At 42.5% G+C, this 13521-nt stretch overlaps 2 non-coding genes across 2 annotated transcripts; both read left to right on the plus strand.

Annotated features, from left to right (window-relative positions):
• Positions 1–2754: 2754 nt before the first annotated feature.
• On the plus strand, positions 2755–2873 carry LOC129846032 (5S ribosomal RNA). Its single transcript, XR_008758157.1, has one exon. It is a non-coding gene; the product is annotated as a 5S ribosomal RNA (ribosomal RNA).
• Positions 2874–9399: 6526 nt separating this feature from the next.
• On the plus strand, positions 9400–9563 carry LOC129846037 (U1 spliceosomal RNA). The gene has a single exon (XR_008758162.1). It is a non-coding gene; the product is annotated as a U1 spliceosomal RNA (small nuclear RNA).
• Positions 9564–13521: the final 3958 nt, after the last annotated feature.

Genomic DNA, 13521 nt, shown 5'->3' on the forward strand with positions numbered 1-13521 from the left:
TCATGAGTGCAGGTCTTAGACAAATAAAAGATTACACATATGAGGTAATTCCAGGTTTTTTTCCTGAGGAAGTTATTTTTGATACCATCCATGAATGGGATGTAGAGGTGGGTAGGGGAACAGTGAGAAATATGTATGAGAAGATAAAAGAAAGTATACCAAGTAAATGGGTGGATTTAATAAATAGTGAAGTTGTTAGGGAAGATTTATTTGTCTTTCCAAATTTGTTTATTGGTAACAGTAAGGAGAAGGCTCATTTATCTAGTATCCCAGTGAAAAGATTCTATAAAATAATGGTAGAGAAAAATGTGAAAAGGCCAGCTGCGGAGAAAGTTTGGAAAGGAATTTTTCCGACTTTGGACGTAAAAAAGATATGGAAAACTTTAAATGTAAAATATAATAGTATGGAATGTGAAAGTAACGATTTTAAAATAAGGCATAATCGTATATGTACAAAAGTGGTTTTACATCAAATCAATAGGGAAATAAATAGAGAATGTGACTTATGTGGTGAGTCACCGGAAAATTTAATGCATTTGTTTGTGGAATGTAAGGAGTTAAAAGATTTATTTTGTAAAGTAAAGGGAATGATTCATAGAAACTGGGGGGGTGATATTTTGAAAAAATATGTGTGGGATGAATTGGTGTTATTTGGCGTGTCTGGTAAATGTGAGGGTGTTAATGTGGGTTTGTTGAATGTTGTTTTGAGTTTCTTGAGGTATGCTATTTTTTGTAGGAGGAATTATGTTTTTTTTGAGGGGAAGAAGGTAAGGGTGTGGGATATTTTTGTAGTATTGTTAAAGAAGCATATAGATATGTTTTATTGTTATGGAAAGGAATGTTTTGATGAAGCTTTTGTGGAGGGGAGTGGGTTGATTTCAAACGTGGATGGTGGAAGAATCACTTATAATTTTTGAAAGTATTGGTATGTTTATTAATATATTGGTTTTCATAGTTGTTCGGGAGTCGATTTCAACATGCCTGTTTTGTGAGATTGGAATTTATGTTAGGCTTTTATTATTTTTTGTTGTATTTTATTTATTTGAGTTCTTTGATTTGATAGGGGGTGAATTGTTCACCTGCCTATGTTAGTCTCGGTTTTTGTGTATTGTACATTTGATAAAATATTGTAATTTAAAATTTTTATAATAAAAATAAAAAAAATACGCCCGATCTCGTCTGATCTCGGAAGCTAAGCAGGGTCGGGCCTGGTTAGTACTTGGATGGGAGACCGCCTGGGAATACCAGGTGCTGTAAGCATTTTGTCCACTAGGGTGTCCTCTTGCATTATTTCATCAGCAACGCTGCCTTGTAGTAAGCATTTGATGCCGAATTGACTAAATGCAGCTTCTATGGGCTAGTCTCCCATGCCCTTTTAATACAATCAGAGTTCCTTGTGCTGCCAGGGAGCATCTGCCTTTTATTTATAAGACAAATAAGAATATTGTTACTGAATGCAGCTTGTGTGTGCTCTGTGCTCCCTCGCCCTGTTCAAATGATCAAAGGAAATAATGCTGGTGAGAAGTGGAACTGGACTGGTGTCTGATGGCCCTGTGTTTTCCATGTTGGAATTACAACCCTTCTTTTATGGAGTAAATCAAAAGCACAAGAGAATCTGAGATGTTATCGATAATAAATCAATTGGTTTCATGCATTTGTCTGTGTGTGTCTGAATGTGATTGAATTTCGTCATATTGCAAACATTTGTGATATCAGATAGGTTAAGATATTAAAAAGTAATTGGTGTTTTTTTCGACAGTGTTGCATAATGGGAATCTAGTGGTTCACTGATATAATCTAGTAAACAAAATAAACTACTTTTTCACTACTCTGTGTGCAAGTGCATTCCTAAACGGCATTTAACGCAGGTCGATGTGATATGATATTATCAGAACACAAAGTGGTTACCGTTAGCGGAAAATGTTGGCACTGGAGAGACTTTTCCTCCACTAAGCAGAAGACAGAACGTGATCAAGAAGGTGGTTTACCCAGTGTGGGGCTCAGCCATTGCACTGACCCCTTGTGAATTTTCCAAATGTGGGAATCTCGAAAAATTTATGGTAGTGCTCGTTTGCGCTTTACCCTGATGTCTTTGTTAATGATAAACCGTTGCTTGGCGGCAGGCTTAAGGATGACTTGAGTCAACTGACTGTGCTTATGGAGATCTTTGAAGTCAGTTGTGAAGGAGACTTTGTGGACCAATCGAAAGGTGGAAATATTTTTTTGTAGCAAAATATTGTTGGCATTTTGTCGAAACATTATGTTGCGAAATGCAGCATTGTATTTATGCCACGCTGGTACTTCAATCAGGAGATAGTTGAGAAGCCACTCTAACACCCCCCCCCGGTCATGATGTGTCTTGTGCTTCCAATATGAAATTGTCCATACATGCGTTCCTCCTTAGCACAGAACAATGCAATAGGTTTTCAACATCCAGAGCTTTTGTGTATTTATTGTGGCTAGTAGGATAGCTGCATGGGAAACTGTTGCTGATGATGTATTTGTCAGAAGTCATTGTATTTGTCCGTTTTTTCCCACAAGGCTGAAATATGTGCCCTCGCTTAGAAATGTTTGCAAGGTTTGTTTGTATTTCATCCAACTATCTGTGCTAAAAAGTGATGGCTACAGTATATGTAATTTCTTCCACTTTTTGAGTGAGCCAAAGTTCAAGCTGCTTATCTAATTGGTGAGAATGCAATGTCTGTTTATCAGACTCACTTTGACTTTATATGGTGTACCAAGAGATGTGCAATCGCTTACGGCCATACCAGCCTGAATACGCCCGATCTCGTCTGATCTCGGAAGCTTAGCATGCTCGGGCCTGGTTAGTACTTGGATGGGAGACCGCCTGGGAATACCAGGTGCTGTAAGCCTTTTGTCCACTAGGGGGTGTGGCATTATTTCATCAGCAACACTGCCTTGTAGTAAGCATTTGATGCTGAATTGACTAAATTTTTATTTCTTTTTATTTCACCTTTATTTAACCAGGTAGGCTAGTTGAGAACAAGTTCTCATTTGCAACTGCGACCTGGCCAAGATAAAGCATAGCAGTGTGAACAGACAACAACACAGAGTTACACATGGAGTAAACAATAAACAAGTTAATAACATGGTAGAAAAAAGAGAATCTATATACAATGTGTGCAAAAGGCATGAGGTAGGCAATAAATCTAGTAATTATAATTTATCAGATTAACACTGGAGTGATAAATCATCAGATGATCATGTGCAAGAAGAGATACTGGTGTGCAAAAGAGCAGAAAAGTAAATAAATAAAAGCAGTATGGGGGGTGAGGTAGGTAAATTGGGTGGGTAGATTACAGATGGACTATGTACAGCTGCAGCGATCGGTTAGCTGCTCGGATAGCAGATTTTTAAAGTTGTTGAGGGAGATAAAAGTCTCCAACTTCAGAGATTTTTGCAATTCGTTCCAGTCGCAGGCAGCAGAGAACTGGAAGGAAAGGCGTCCAAAGGAGGTTTTGGCTTTAGGGATGATCAGTGAGATACACCTGCTGGAGCGCGTGCTACGGGTGGGTGTAGCCATCGTGACCAGTGAACTGAGATAAGGCGGCACTTTACCTAGCATAGCCTTGTAGATGACCTGGAGCCAGTGGGTCTGACGACGAACATGTAGCGAGGGCCAGCCGACTAGGGCATACAGGTCGCAGTGGTGGGTCGTATAAGGTGCTTTAGTAACAAAACGGATGGCACTGTGATAAACTGCATCCAGTTTGCTGAGTAGAGTATTGGAAGCTATTTTGTAGATGACATCGCCGAAGTCGAGGATCGGTAGGATAGTCAGTTTTACTAGGGTAAGTTTGGCGGCGTGAGTGAAGGAGGCTTTGTTGCGGAATAGAAAGCCGACTCTAGATTTGATTTTGGATTGGAGATGTTTGATATGAGTCTGGAAGGAGAGTTTGCAGTCTAGCCAGACACCTAGGTACTTATAGATGTCCACATATTCTAGGTCGGAACCGTCCAGGGTGGTGATGCTAGTCGGGCGTGCGGGTGCAGGCAGCGAACGGTTGAAAAGCATGCATTTGGTTTTACTAGCGTTTAAGAGCAGTTGGAGGCCACGGAAGGAGTGTTGTATGGCATTGAAGCTCGTTTGGAGGTTAGATAGCACAGTGTCCAAGGAAGGGCCGGAAGTGTACAGAATGGTGTCGTCTGCATAGAGGTGGATCAGGGAATCGCCCGCAGCAAGAGCAACATCATTGATGTATACAGAGAAAAGAGTCGGCCCGAGAATTGAACCCTGTGGTAACCCCATAGAGACTGCCAGAGGACCGGACAACATGCCCTCCAATTTGACACACTGAACTCTGTCTGCAAAGTAGTTGGTGAACCAGGCAAGGCAGTCATTAGAAAAACCGAGGCTACTGAGTCTGCCGATAAGAACATGGTGATTGACAGAGTCGAAAGCCTTGGCCAGGTCGATGAAGACGGCTGCACAGTAATGTCTTTTATCGATGGCGGTTATGACATCGTTTAGTACCTTGAGCGTGGCTGAGGTGCACCCGTGACCGGCTCGGAAACCGGATTGCACAGCGGAGAAGGTACGGTGGGATTCGAGATGGTCAGTGATCTGTTTGTTGACTTGGCTTTCGAAGACCTTAGATAGGCAGGGCAGGATGGATATAGGTCTGTAACAGTTTGGGTCCAGGGTGTCTCCCCCTTTGAAGAGGGGGATGACCGCGGCAGCTTTCCAATCCTTGGGGATCTCAGATGATACGAAGGAGAGGTTGAACAGGCTGGTAATAGGGGGTGCGACAATGGCGGCGGACAGTTTCAGAAATAGGGGGTCCAGATTGTCAAGCCCAGCTGATTTGTATGGGTCCAGGTTTTCCAGCTCTTTCAGAACATCTGCTATCTGGATATGGGTAAAGGAGAAGCTGGCGAGGCTTGGGCGAGTAGCAGCGGGGGGGGCGGGGCTGTTGGCCAAGGTTGGAGTCGCCAGGAGGAAGGCATGGCCAGCCATTGAGAAATGTTTGTTGAAGTTTTCGATTATCATGGACTTATCAGTGGTGACCGTGTTACCTAGCCTCAGTGAAGTGGGCAGCTGGGAGGAGGTGCTCTTGTTTTCCATGGACTTTACAGTATCCCAGAACTTTTTGGAGTTAGAGCTACAGGATGCAAATTTCTGATTGAAAAAGCTGGCCTTTGCTTTCCTGACTGACTGCGTGTATTGGTTCCTGACTTCCCTGAACAGTTGCATATCGCGGGGGCTCTTCGATGCTATTGCAGTTCGCCACAGGATGTTTTTGTGCTGGTCGAGGGCAGTCAGGTCTGGAGTGAACCAAGGGCTATATCTGTTCTTGGTTCTGCATTTTTTGAACGGAGCATGCTTGTCTAATATGGTGAGGAAGTAACTTTAAAAAAATGACCAGGCATCCTCAACTGACGGGATGAGGTCAATATCCTTCCAGGGTACCCGGGCCAGGTCGATTAGAAAGGCCTGCTCGCAGAAGTGTTTTAGGGAGCGTTTGACAGTGATGAGGGGTGGTCGTTTGGCCGCGGACCCGTGGCGGATACAGGCAATGAGGCAGTGATCGCTGAGATCTTGATTGAAGACAGCAGAGGTGTATTTGGAGGGCAAGTTGGTCAGGATAATGTCTATTAGGGTGCCCATGTTTACGGATTTAGGGTTGTACCTGGTGGGTTCCTTGATGATTTGTGTGAGATTGAGGGCATCAAGCTTAGATTGTAGAACTGCCGGGGTGTTAAGCATATCCCAGTTTAGGTCACCTAACAGAACAAACTCTGAAGCTAGATGGGGAGCGATCAATTCACAGATGGTGTCCAGGGCACAGCTGGGAGCTGAGGGGGGTCGGTAGCAGGCGGCAACAGTGAGAGACTTATTTCTGGAGAGATTAATTTTTAAAATTAGAAGTTCGAACTGTTTGGGCATAGACCTGGAAGTATGACAGAACTTTGCAGGCTATCTCTGCAGTAGATAGCAACTCCTCCCCCTCTGGCAGTTCCATCTTGACGGAAAGTGTTATAGTTGGGTATGGAAATCTCAGAATTTTTGGTGGCCTTCCTAAGCCAGGATTCAGACACGGCAAGGACATCCGGGTTGGCAGAGTGTGCTAAAGCGGTGAGTAAGACAAACTTAGGGAGGAGGCTTCTGATGTTGACATGCATGAGGCCAAGGCTTTTTCGATCACAGAAGTCAACAAATGAGGGTGACTGGGGACATGCAGGGCCTGGGTTTACCTCCACATCACCCGAGGAACAGAGGAGTAGTAGGATGAGGGTGCGGCTAAAGGCTATCAAAACTGGTCGCCTAGAGCGTTGGGGACAAGGAATAAAAGGAGCAGATTTATGGGCGTGGTAGAATAGATTCTGGGCATAATGTGCAGACCAGGGTATGGTGGGGCACGGGTACAGCGGAGGCAAGCCCAGGCACTGGGTGATGATAAGAGAGGTTGTATCTCTGGACATGCTGGTCTCAATGGGTGAGGTCACCGCATGTGTGGGGGGTGGGACAAAGGAGGTATCAGAGGTACGGAGAGTGGAACTACGGGGTCCATTGCAAACCAAAACAATGATAACTAGTCTGAACAACAGTATGCAAGGCATATTGATATTTGAGGGAGACATACAATAAGGCGTAAAGTGATTGCAGGTCTTGATTGGAAGAGCTAGCTAAAACAACAGGTGAGCTAACAGCAGCTAGTCAGCTAACACAGCAACAGCAGGTAAAAATGGCGACGGCTAGGCAGAGAGTGTCGGATTAACTACACACAGATCCTGAGTTAAAGCACAGAGCCAAGAGATAAAACACAAATAAACGGAATGGAGTACCGTGAATTAATGGACAGTCAAGCAGGCATCAGCTAAGTAGCCAAGTGATCATAGTGTCCAGGGGGCAGCCGTAGATGGAGCAGTGAGGCCTACACTAAGCTAGCCCGCGGCGTTTAAAGTTAGTAGCCCGGGGGGAGGTCTGCTCAGACGGAGGGGGTCTGCTCAGACGGAGGCCGGTTGAGGGTACAGCGGATGGGCTATTCGTCTGCAGACCAGACGTGGTCGTGTCGACAGAGAATCCAAGCCGGATGGCGATGGCGAAAGAGAGGTTGTCTGTTCAGATAGCAGCCGATATGCTCAAGACAGCTAACGATTAGCGGGCCGCAGTTAGCATAATGGCGTTCCGGTTACGTCGCGATGGAGGGGCCAGTTGAATAACTCCCTCGGGCAGATAACGTCGGTATCCCAGTCGCGAAGGCCCGGTGTGGCTCCGCATCGGCAGTAAACGGGTCCGGATAGGTGATTGTAGCCCAGGAGTGGCTATGTGGAGAGGTGGTGGGATGCCGAATGAAAGGTGAGAAGAAGTATGAAATTACGATGAGAAACGAAAAAGGAAAAGAACGTCTAATTGATGGTTTACGGATAAAGGACACCAGGATTCTGGCGAGAGATATGAATGTGAAAGAATTGGTGGTGTCTTTCATGAATCTCCCAGTATACGTAGAAGATGGTGTGATACTGGGCAAGCTGAGTAGCTGGGGAGTAACGGCCGTCTCGGAGATAAGGAGGAGAGTTTGGCCAGGAACGGAGGTGGTTGACGGGACACGATTTTGCAAGGTCAAGTTCACAGAAAAAGTAACATCATTGCCATATTCCACAAGAATTGAGACGCTGGAGGGAGCAGAATACTTCAGAGTAATTCATGACAAACAGGTCAGAGTGTGTCGTTTGTGTATTCAACCCGGGCACATAGTTAAAGATTGCCCTGAATTTAAGTGTTTCAAGTGTGGCAATCAAGGCCACTATGCGAGAGAATGTGTCGGAGAGAAGGAAAGGAATTTCTGTGGTGGATGCAGAAAGAGATTGGCGGAGTGCAACTGTGGAGAGGTTATGGCTGAAGAGGGGAGTCAAGCACTGTTCGAGGAAGCAGTTGTTTTGTCGCAAGAAGGAGAAGAAGATGGAGGAGAGGATGTGGTGGAGAGTGGAGAGACGAAGGAAAGAAGAAGGGAGAAGAAGGACCAGAAGATGAATGAAATTGGGAGCAGTATGGATTCGGAAATAAGAAGAGGGAGTTTTCAGGAGGAGGGGGGGAGTGGATTGGGGGGAAGCACGGGGGACTCACAGGTTTTGGGGGAAAGCACAGCACTAACATGTACCTCGGGGGGGGAAGAAATGGAGAGGGGTTCGAGTTTGATGACAATAACAGAAACGACAACGACGGCTATACATGAGACGGAGATGAACACGGGGAGCACAACGATGACAATACCAGAGACGGAGATGAACACGGGGAGCACAACGGATGTGGGTGTCAAGAAGTTGAGTTGGCTGGATAACATGGTCTTGGAGGAGATATTGGACACGGATGATGGGGAAAAGATTGAAAGAACGAGGGAAGGATACAGGAAGAGGAAAGCGGGGGGAAGAGGGGGAGAGAAAGGGTGGAAGAGGAAAGAAACTGGATAACAGGTAGAGGAAAATGAATTATATTTTATTATTTATTAGAATGGTAAATATAATGTCAATAAATGCAAATGGTTTGAGAACAATGGGAAAATTTAATAGAATAGTACAAATGAAGAATTCAGATATTTTATGTATTCAAGAGACGCACTGGGATAATGTATGTGTTTCAGAAGTAAAAAAAATATGGAGGGATTTTATTTATGTAAACAATGGCAGGGGAAATTCAAGTGGGGTTGCAATTTTATTAAGGAAGGATGTAGTAGAAAATGTGAATAAGATATATAATGATAATAATGGGAGGATTTTGATTTTGGATTTTGAATATATGAATAGGGTTTTTAGGATTATAAATATTTATGCGCCGAATAATGAGATAGAGCGAAATAATTTATTTTTAGGATTAGGGAAATGGTGCAAGGGTAACTGTATTTTAGTAGGGGATTTTAATGTTAAAATGAATAGACTAGATATGAAAAGAGGAGCTATTTTTAGAAATGACGTTTCTAGGGGGGTCTTAAGGAAGATTATGTTTGAAAACAGTTTGATTGATATATGGAGGGATGAGAATCCGAACAAGAGAGGCATTTCTAGAAGGCAGGTGGTTTTAGGGGAGTTGAAACAGACGCGAATAGATTTGGTTTTAGTAAATGAAGGGTTAAGGGATTTTATAAAAGATATTAAGTATGTTTTTACAACTTTTAGTGATCATGCTGCGTTGGTATTTTTCTTGCGGAGTAAGCTATTGGTGATTTTTTTACAGTGTTGCATGATGGGAATCTAGTGGTTCACTGATATAATCTAGGAAACAAAATAAACTACTTTTTCACCACTCTGTCTGCAAGTGCATTCCTAAACGGCATTTAACGCAGGTCGATGTGATGTGGTATGATCAGAACACAAAGTGGTTACCTTCAGCCGAAAAGGTTGTCACTGGAGAGACTTGCCCTGCACCGATGAATGTAACTCATACTTACCTGGCAAGGGAGATACCGTGATCAAGAAGGCGGTTCACCCAGGGCGAGGCTCAGCCATTGCACTCCGGCTGTGCTGACCCCTGCGAATTTCCCAAATGTGGAAATCTCGATTGCATAATTTATGGAAGTGGGGGACTGCGTCCGCGCTCTCCCCTGATGTCTTGTTTATTGACAAACTGTTGCTTGGCGCCAGGCTTGAGGATGACTTTACTCAATTGCCCGTGCTTATGGAGATCTTTGAAGTCAGTTGAGAAAGACACTTTGTGGACCAATTGAAAGGTAGAAACATTTGTTTGTAGCAAAACATTGTTGACATTTTGTGGAAACATCATGTTGCGAAATGCATGACTTTATGTGGTGTACCAAGAGTTGTTCCTTCGCTTGCGGCCATACCAGCCTGAATACGCCCCTTTTTGGAAGTTTCAGGAAGTGAGTGAGCAGCAGGTGTTTGATTGTTTGTAGAGAGAAAATCGTTTTTGGTTTTGCTGTTTTATATACTTTAAGTTTGGAAGTTTGTGTGGGGAGTGTAGCTTATTTTCTTTGTAAATATTTGCGTTTTTATCCCCCAACGGCGTGAGCTGTTTGGGGGATTCTAAGTAAAATAATTGGACGGATACAATGGCTTCGACATCAAGAATAACAACAACAATGAGAATGGACAATGGAGAAAAAAGAGCGTCGAATTAAGAGTTGAGGAGAAGAAAATATGAGAAAGAATTGACGGTGAACGTGGAAGTTATTGGAGAAGAAAAAATAACAACGATGGAATTGCTGAGAGGAATAAAAGAAGTATGTGGAATGATATTGGGATGTAGAATGAAGGACAGAAATAAGTACGAAATAACCATGTCACACGCGAAAGGAAAAGAAAGACTACTAGACGGGCTAAAAATAAAGAGCTGTCAAATAATGGCGAAAGAACTGGGAAATGATGAACTTCCTTTTTGAACCTGCCGGCATATATTACGGATGAGGAAATACATGACAAATTACAAGGATGGAATGTGAACGCAACAACACCAATCAAGAGGAGGATGTGGCCAGGAACGGACATTGTGGACGGGACGAGATTTTGTTAGGTGAAGTTTACGGACAGTGTGCAATCATTACCTTACTCAACCAAATTCAATACTGTAGAAGGATTTGAATATTTCCGAGTGATCCACGATAACCAAGTTAAGGTATGTAGACTATGTATTCAACCGGGACACATACTGAAAGAATGTCCAGAATTTGTATGCCATAAATGTGGTGAACAAGGACATTATGCCAGAGAATGTTCGAACATCGGTGATATGTGTAGAAGGTGTGACAGACCTAAAGACAGATGTAAATGTAAGAAGGAAAAGGATGTCTTATTTCTGCAAACACTGGACCTCATTACTGAAGAAGAGGTTGAGAGGAGTGAGAATATGGAGGGGGAGGAAGAGAGTGATATGGAAAGTGTGTCGCAGGTGATTCCAGAGACAGCTATAGATATGCTTGGAGAGTATGTAATGCCTTCTGGCAGTACTCGAGACGCAGTCCCGGTCTCTGCTGCTGAAAAGTTGGAGCAGCAGCACATGAATGGTGAATTGGATACACAGGTAGAGATGGTGCAAGGTGCTTCTCAGGTGCCTGAACCAGCTTTAAACCTGTGTGAAAATGAAACCAAGGAGAGGGCTGGGTCCACTGGAGTTGATAGCACTGTTAAAGGATGTTTTACAAAAGGCTTGGATGTTGCTCCCCTTACAAGTACAAGTCAGGAGTCAGACGAAGAAATAGATATTGAGGATTTTCAGAGGTTTGCTAGAAATAAGAGAGCATTAGTGAAAGCTAAGGAGGTGACGGGATCTGGAAAAAAGAAAAAGTCTATTTTGAAATGACATGTTTGTTTTTGGCTATATTTCTGCATATATTAACAATGATTAGAGTTGCATCACTAAATGGCAACAGTTTAAGAAATATGAACAAATTGGAGCAGGTTTTGGTGTCTGTTGAAACGGACATGTGGTGTTTTCAAGAGACTAATTGGACGGACGCCAAAATGCTGGAAATTAAGAGCAAATGGTCTGAGCTAATTTTTTGTAGTCACGGAAGTGATAAAACATGTGGAGTGGCTATTTTGGTAAAAAATGATGTGGTTAAAAATGTCAAGCAGGTATATGTAGATAATCAGGGAAGAATTATTGTTATTGAGTTTGAAGTGCAAAATGTCATTTTTCGTCTAATTAACCTGTTGGGGATGGGGGCGCTGTTTAGACTACTTATGCTAATGTGGCTAATTTTTTAAACGGCTTCCCACAAAATCCTTGATCGTACAATATGCATATTATTATTATTATTGGATAGAAAACAGTCTATAGTTTCTATAGGAGTTGAAATTTTGTCTCTAAGTGGAACAGAGCCCATTCTACAGCAATTTCCCTGACATGGAGTCAGATTTGAGAAATGTTGGCCACTCTTCTGAAGTCATTTAAAAGGGCACTGTCGTTGCTATGACTATACGGACACTTCTTACGTCTTCCCCTGGATGCCTTTACGTGATGACGATTCCAACGGGGTCGATTGCACGTTCACAGGCCCTACAAATGAAAAAACCCTGAAGCTAGTCATTCTTTGGGAGCTGCGTCATGAGCAAAGTGGACACCGGCGCGCACCTGTTCCAAGCGTTAGTTTAGCCTGTTATATTTCTCCGGTCATCTTTTCACTCGTTATAGGAGTTAAAAACATCATAAGGTAGTTAATTTAAAGCGTTTTATAGCAATTTATATCCGTTTAGTGCGATTTTGGGACATTTATTTTTGCAACGATGTGAAAAGTTGGGCACGCTTTTCAGTTCATCCCGAACGCAGTTGACTTTTCCACATGGCAAGAGGACAGCTTTCCACCAAAAGACGATTTCTCCCAAGAAAGGATCCTTTGCCCAAGATACTGATGGAAGAACAGCTCAAGGTAGGACATTTTTATTATGATAAATCGTGTTTCTGTCGAAACATTTTAGTGGCTTAGGACGCCATGTTTTTTGACGTAGCTTCGCTTGGCGCAAACTGTATTGAAAAGTAAGGATAAATTAAAAAATGTAATAACGCAATTGTATTAAGAATTAAATTGTCTATCAATCCCTGTCCACCCTATATTTTTTAGTCACGTTTATGAGTATTTATGTATAAGAGTAGATCACTGTCTAAGTGGCGCAAGGACATTTTCTTTACCAGCTTGTCTACATTTCACATTGTCTAACCATGATTTTGGTGGCTAAATATAAACATTTTCGATCAAACTCTATATGGATTGTGTAATATGATGTTACAGGAGTGTCATCTGAAGAATTCTGAGAAGGTTAGTGAAAAAATTAATATATTTTTGGCGATGTTGACGTTATCGCCCACTTTGGCTAGAATCAATGCTGGGCTGCTATGTGCTATGTGCTATGCTAATATAACGATTTATTGTGTTTTCGCTGTAAGACACTTAGAAAATCTGAAATATTGTCTGTATTCACAGGATCTGTGTCTTTCGATTCGTGTATGCTGTGTATTTTTACGAAATGTTTGATGATTAGTAGTTAGGTAAACACGTTGCTCATTGTAATTATTCTAGTCCATTTGTGATGGTGGGTGCAATTGTAAACTATGCCATATACCTGAAATATGCACTTTTTTCTAACAAAACCTATCCCATACCATAAATATGTTATCAGACTGTCATCTAATGAGTTTTTTTGTTGGTTAGGGGCTATAAATATCTTAGTTTAGCCGAATTGGTGATGGCTACTGGTGTTGGTGGACAAATAAAAGATGGTGGATTATGCTAATGTGTTTTTAGGTAATAGATGTACATCTTTACATATTGTGTCTTCCCTGTAAAACATTTTAAAAATCGGAAATGTTGACTGGATTCATAAGATCTGTGTCTTTCATTAGCTGTATTGGACTTTAATGTGTGAAAGTTAAATATTTTAAAAAAATATTTTTTTTGAATTTCGCGGCACTGGTTTTTCAGTGGGGGGGGGGGGGGGGTGCCGCTAGCGCCACGCTGATCCTAGACAGGTTAATGTTTATGCTTCGAATATTGAAGCGGAAAGGAGAGATATGTTTAAACCTGTTAAGGCTAGGGGCGCTGTTGTCACTAT

This window comes from Salvelinus fontinalis, unplaced genomic scaffold, assembly GCF_029448725.1.
Source record: "Salvelinus fontinalis isolate EN_2023a unplaced genomic scaffold, ASM2944872v1 scaffold_0434, whole genome shotgun sequence".
Taxonomy (NCBI): domain Eukaryota; kingdom Metazoa; phylum Chordata; class Actinopteri; order Salmoniformes; family Salmonidae; genus Salvelinus; species Salvelinus fontinalis.